At 36.9% G+C, this 6818-nt stretch overlaps 1 pseudogene; it reads left to right on the forward strand.

Moving 5' to 3' along the window:
• LOC106472237 overlaps positions 1-6818 on the forward strand; it is a 45389-nt pseudogene that overhangs the window by 25905 nt on the left and 12666 nt on the right.

Genomic DNA, 6818 nt, shown 5'->3' on the forward strand with positions numbered 1-6818 from the left:
AGCTTCACATCATTATTAATTAGTAGGTTTCAATAATTCTGTATATAAAATTACAGAACTTCTCCATGATAGGCATCTTCTTGAGCTGCAGAAATGTTTATTACTTTACACTAGCTTCACATCATTATTAATTAGTAGGTTTCAATAATTCTGTATATAAAATTACAGAACTTCTCTTATCTTCATCCATGATAGGCATCTTCTTGAGCTGCAGAAATGTTTGTTACTTTACACTAGCTTCACATCATTATTAATTAGTAGGTTTCAATAATTCTGTATATAAAATTACAGAACTTCTCTTATCTTCATCCATGATAGGCATCTTCTTGAGCTGCAGAAATGTAGACGTTTTATTGTCAGAAAAAAGTAAATTTCTATATCTAACAGTTGTATACACTTAACCTACAGATAACCAATCAAGAGATCCCAATGATCATGAAGAGCTGCATACGAATCATCAACTTGTATGGTGAGTTGACAGAACTTCTCTGATAGTCTTACATTTCATATTTAAACAAAAAATAAAAGACCTGTCACATGTTATATTTTTTAGATTTGTTATAAAGAATTAATATAGTTATCTCTTATCAACAATCAATATAACAAAATCTTCTTTTTTTAAATCAAAGTAAAGAGGTTTACTTGTTTTTCTATGATACATAACACAAACAATGAGTTTTATTTTGTGTCATACATGCAAACCCAAATTACACAAAAAAACATCCACATTTGCACAAAAAATTATCTTTTGTTTTATAATAATTTAATATGTATACTTAATATTCATTGTTTTTGTTCAATATATACCCTCTTAGGCCTTCAACACCAAGGTATCTTCAGAGTTTCTGGATCACAAGTGGAAATTAACAATTTCAAGGATGTTTTTGAAAGAGGTATAACTAACAGTAATTGTACTGCTTCTGCTAGTGTTTTATTAAGTTATATAGAACAACCAAGTATTTCATACAATCATTTTATAGCTTGAAATAAGTTTAAAGAAACTTGCTCCTGGTTATAACATCATGTGAAGTTGAGTTTTATCCAACTATAGACAGTTATTGTTAAGTGTTTCAAGTGTGTACATACTTGTTTTGGTTATTATATTGGCATATTATGTTAAGTTTTTAAAAGTTTGTATAGCTATTCTTAAGTTTTAACTAAACCTGTATTTGTTCTAATTTATTACATTATCATATGAAATTGAGTTTTGTTAAACTTCAGACAGGTATTGTTAAATTTCAAATAAATACTTTCTTCAGGTTATTATATTTGATATGAAGTTTAGTTTTGTTAAACTTCAGACAGGTATTGTTAAATTTCAAATAAATACTTTCTTCAGGTTATTATATTTGATATGAAGTTTAGTTTTGTTAAACTTCAGATGGGTATTGTTAAATTTCGAATAGATAAATATTTGATTTTGGTTATTACATTATATAATGAAGTTGAATTTTATCAAAACTTCAGACAGGTGTTGTTAAGTTTCAAATACATACAGATTTGTTCTTAGCCACTACATTTTCCTATGAAGTTGAGTTTTGTCAAACTTGAGACATATATTGTTAATTCCAGTATGATAAATAACCTCTGCTTATATATAGCTTTTCTAATTCAGTGTTGCCCTCTATTACAAACGTTTTCTGCTCACAACTAGTCTTGAGGCTCCCACCTAAACTTGCATGTTTCCACATGATATTGCTGTGTTGTTGCATGTGACAACCCTCCATCAGTAGGAGTGCAACACACTATCTTCATGCAGCTGACTCCCTCTAAACTGATTATTCAATAGACACTTCTCGATTTGGTACTCACGTGTTGAAATGTATCTACGAATCAAAACAAATGTTGTGGAAAGCTTAAGTTGGAAATTTAAATTTCAAACTAGTTCTGCACTTATGGATTTTGTGGGCCTTGTTTTTTTTCTACATAATGAGTTCTCAAATTGCTGTAACTTCCACATTGTCTGGCATGGGACATCAAGATGTCAATGCTTGACAAACAACTACAATGATGTTGGATCCCTCTTTTAATTGTCAGGGAAGTGATGGCTATTGTGTGACAAGAAATGGAGTCTTTCATGTGGCCTGAACACTCTTCTGAACTTGTTACAGATATATCTCGTCTTGGAATCCTTTTCGTGATGATGATGAGGATTTTGACAGCCTTTTTCCCACCACTTCCCTTTGCCAATACTTCTATCAGTGCTAGTATGGATTTCCCTAGGCCTTTATCTTTCTTCTTGGACATGGTTTCTCAGGTATTTTACCTACTTTCTCTACCTCCTGTGGCTTATGATCCTTCACCTTCCATTCTTCACTCAACCCTTTCTGTTTTTTCCACCCTTTTGAAATATTCAGGTCCATGCTGAACAACTTTTATACCAACTTCGTTCTGGCACTGACATATCTCATCCCCCTTCTCCTGGTTGACACATATAACTTGACTTACTGTTGGGCTTATTTCCTTTCCTTGGACTCCCAAATTCTGTAGTCTCTTCTTCAGGCTTGGAATTAAGATCCTCTGTCTCCTGTTTGACTTTCTCATGATCAATTTTCTTACCGTATCTTACTGTCACTAGACTTTTGTGTTATCTTTTCTCTGTTCACCATCTTTCTGAAGTAATCCACCATTCCCCTGAGGTGTTTTCAGCATGATCAATGGAACCTCTCTCAGGTTCTTTTGTCCTGCCTCATCCACATTCCCTGAACACTGATTTCACCTGGTGGCTTGACAGAACCAATACTACAGAAGGTGTTTTTCTTCCTCCCTCTCATCCAGTTCTTCATCTTTTTACAGATGCTTTTCTTATGGAATGGGACACTTGTCTCAACTCCTTGGAGAGTTCCAATCACCTTTCCTATCCATCTCTTGGAACTCGTAATAGTTTATCAGGCTTTGGATCATTTCCTATCAGTTGTATGAAACTATTTGGTAATGATCCATATGGACAACTCAACAGTAGGATCCTATATTAATTGCCAGGGAGCACTCAGTCTCATTCTCTCTCTGTTTCCACATTATTGACCTCCTCTTCTAGGTCCATTCCCTGCCAGTCTGACTAAGGGCTTGTCATGTTTTGGGTGCCATAAATATTGTCATAGGTCGTATATTGAGGCCCATTAAGATTTTTGCCATTGAGTGATCCTATCATCTGGGCACCCCTTTCACTAATGTCTCTACTGCTAATAACAACACCAAGCTTCCCTTTTTCTGGTTGTCTGTTTTGCATCTATTGGCTCTGGTGGTGGATGCATTCAATCAGGACTGGTTCAACCTCATTTCTTATGCTTACTCCCGTATTCGTTTCCTCCCTCATGTCCTTTCTCCAATCTGGGATGCTGCATGTCTGGTTCTTCTTATAAAGCCCTATTAGCCTGTTCAAACATGATTTCCTCTGTTGAGCCTTCTATGATCCTCTTTTCCTCTCACCTGCTCTCTTCTTCTCTCTTCCATCCAGCTGTGTTGTCATTCTGACTTCAAGCATGGTGGGATTTATCCAGTCCCTTGTAAATTACCTGACTTTCTGTGTGTATCTTTCTTCTTTTCCATTCTGTTCACCCATCCTCCCTTCTTATATGTTAGTGGGAATGGTGTACTTTTCACAAATGGTCACTGTCTTTCTGTTCCCCATCTCTGGATTTTTCACGTGGCTCTTCAACCTGAGATTATAGATAGATTATTGTTGGTTACTAGGCAGTCATCTCTACTGTTTTCTGGTTTTCTTATTACCATCAGACTTTTTCCTATACAATCCTTACTATGCACTTTCATTGTTTTCACCACCTTCATCCTCCCCATTCTTCTTGCCTCCCTGACTGGGACCTTAATGTTGTTCTCCATGCCCTTACCCTCCCTTTTGAACCTTTGGCTCCCTGTTCCTTATACAATCTCTCTTTTAAAACCTATTCCTACCTCCTTTTTGCCTGTGGTCCTTGACATTCTGATGTATATGCCATTGACTAATCACACATTCTTTCTAATTGCTCCTATGTCCTTCTCTGTCGTGATCTTGCTTTTGTCCCTAAACCACCTATAGCAAGTGAGGGTAACAGTGTTTTCACACCTGTATCTCTCCCTTCTACTTCTCATCTTCATTCTCCCTTAGATCCTGTTTGCTTCCATTGTCTTAGTCATGTGATCCATTGTTATGTGGCCCGCACTTCTCCCTTTTATGGTTCCCAATCCCATCTCTTCATTTCTATTGTGATTTTTCTCCCATTACCCTTACTAGATGGCTTCATCAACTCATCCATTTAGCATATTCTTTGTTGGCTGTGGATGCATGTTGGCATTTACAGGTGTCCTCACATCAAATGTAGTACTTTACACACTCTTTGGCTGCTCACTTCCTTTGTCTATTGGAGGAGATTGTTCAGGCTGGTATGTGGACAATCCTTCACACCTTTGTTCCACACTATTTCCATCATTTGACCATTTCTTCTTTCTCGGGCTATAGACTATCTCCAGTCATTATTCTCCACACCTCTTACCATCTCAGACTGGGCAAGTTCTTGTTCTTTTTTATCTTCCTTTTACAGGGCCCTCAATGCTTTACAGAATCCCACTCTGTGGCAAGTGGTGCCTGACAGGATGTACTTATCCGAAATATGCACAGTGTAGAACCACCAAGGCTTGATATAATACTCACCCATGAGATGGGATATTCCACAAGGCCCAATCCAGACCATACCCACTCGTTTACTATCATGAGTAAGGCAAGCAGAGGATTCCTGCCCATCCTCCATGCCTAGTGTAAAACCTAGTACTGACCTGCTTTTAAAATAATGATTTTTTTGGCCACCTGTTGCACTGTGTTATGGTGATGCAATTCTCTGGGATCTCCTTTTTTCTTCTATAGAACAATGGGAGTTCTTGCCACTTACTAGTTCCTGGACCATGGAAGTTTTCTCCTGAGAATGACAAATTCCACTCAATAGAGAGTAAAGTGGTAGTTTTCTGTCCATGTTGTACAGTTCACCCCTCTGGCCAGCTTTCCCCCATCCTATCACTATCCAGATATCAAGTTCTCAGATAGTCTAGTGTTGGATTGGTGCATTACCAGACAACATAAGTCCTCACTCAGTTGCAATTTGGATGTAACATTTTTGTTCTGTCTCACCTGGACTTGGGGTAAAGATGGTAGGAAACCATGGCCAGAAGCCAAATTCCTGGTTTCGGACTGTAGTTGACCCACCATGTACAGTCTGATGCACCCTAGCCACACTAAACATCTAGAACTTCCAATAGTTTGATGTAGGTTCTGGACTGTGCTTGTATTTTCTGCCCATTCTTGCAACACTTCCCTTTTTATACAGGTGAAGAGTGTACCCTGGTACAGACAAGATGCTGTCTTCTATGGGTGTGTCACTGTACTGTTCCATGGTATAGGTTGTCCGACTCCATGAACTCATTTTGGGCACTTTCTGTAGGGGACTCATCTAGGGTAAGTTTTTGCACCAGTCCCTCCATCCCCTCAACATTGGATTCTAGCTATTTCTAAGAAAAGGTTACATTTTGTATCAGAAATTAACATTTTCTAACACTTAGAATGTATTTCTGATAGATACCTCTGTTCACACTTCCTCTTCACCTTTGGTGCATCTTATTTTCTTGCATAATCTCAAAGTGTTTATTGAACAATCAACACAGAGGAAACCAACTGCACCATGAGGCAGTGTCACACCCCTGTTGGTGGAGGGTTTTCACACTCAACATGAGTTTAGATGGAAGCCTCAATGCTAGCAGTGAATGAAAACCGTTTTCATATAGAGGACAGCACTGAACTGGGAAAGCTATATGTGAGAGAGGTGAGTATCAAAAATACATTTTCAGTGTTGGAAAATTTTAACCTTTAATATACATATTTATTCTTAGTTATTACATTACCATATGATGTTGATTTTTGTCAGGCTTCAGACGTGCATCATCATCATCATCAGTCCCTTAGAGACCTCAAGTGGTCCATAGGGCAACTATGATCGGTATTCACTGCATTTAGTCGTATACCCTTTCCTCAAACTCTATGCTGTCCAAGTTTTTATCTCACATCCCTCTCTGATATTCTATGCCAGTGTTTCTCTGCACCTTCCATTTGGGCTTTAACTCATTGCTTGTCTGGACAGTCTGTTCTTCTTCATTCTTAAAACATGCTCCATCTAAACATTCTCTATGATTGATTATTGTCCTCTTTCTTCATATTTCTTCAATTATATGATAAAACCATCTGATCTTCACTACCTTTATTGAATAATTATTTTCAGAACTTGTCAATGTAGGCAAAATTTCCTCTAATTCTATCCATGTCATATATCAAAAGAACAAAGCTGTTGAACAACTTAAGTTTCATCTTAATAAATAAACCTGCATTATTCCCTATTTCAGTCAATTTTCTAAAATCAAATCCTGCTTTTCCCAATTTTGTCTTTACTTCCTTGTGTATCAACACTAACTATATCACCAAGATACGTAAAGGTTTCCACATCCTCAATTATTTCTCCATCCACAATGTCCTTATCCAAATAATTTGTCTTTAACCTTATCATCTTTGCCTTACCAATATTAACAGCTAAATCAACCTTCTGAGCTTCATGAGACATTGCTTCAATCATTCTAACAATTGTTTCTGTGTCATGACACAACATACATACATCATAAACATATTCTAAATCTTTAAAAAGAGTACTATTTAACTGTTCAATACCACTATTTGTATGAGCATTTTTTCTAATAACATAATACATAACAATGAGAGTTGATAGAATACTACCCTACCTAACACAAGTTTTAGCTTCAAACAACTCTGTGTTATCTGGACCAGC

This window comes from Limulus polyphemus, unplaced genomic scaffold (assembly GCF_000517525.1).
Source record: "Limulus polyphemus unplaced genomic scaffold, Limulus_polyphemus-2.1.2 Scaffold5181, whole genome shotgun sequence".
Lineage (NCBI taxonomy): Eukaryota > Metazoa > Arthropoda > Merostomata > Xiphosura > Limulidae > Limulus > Limulus polyphemus.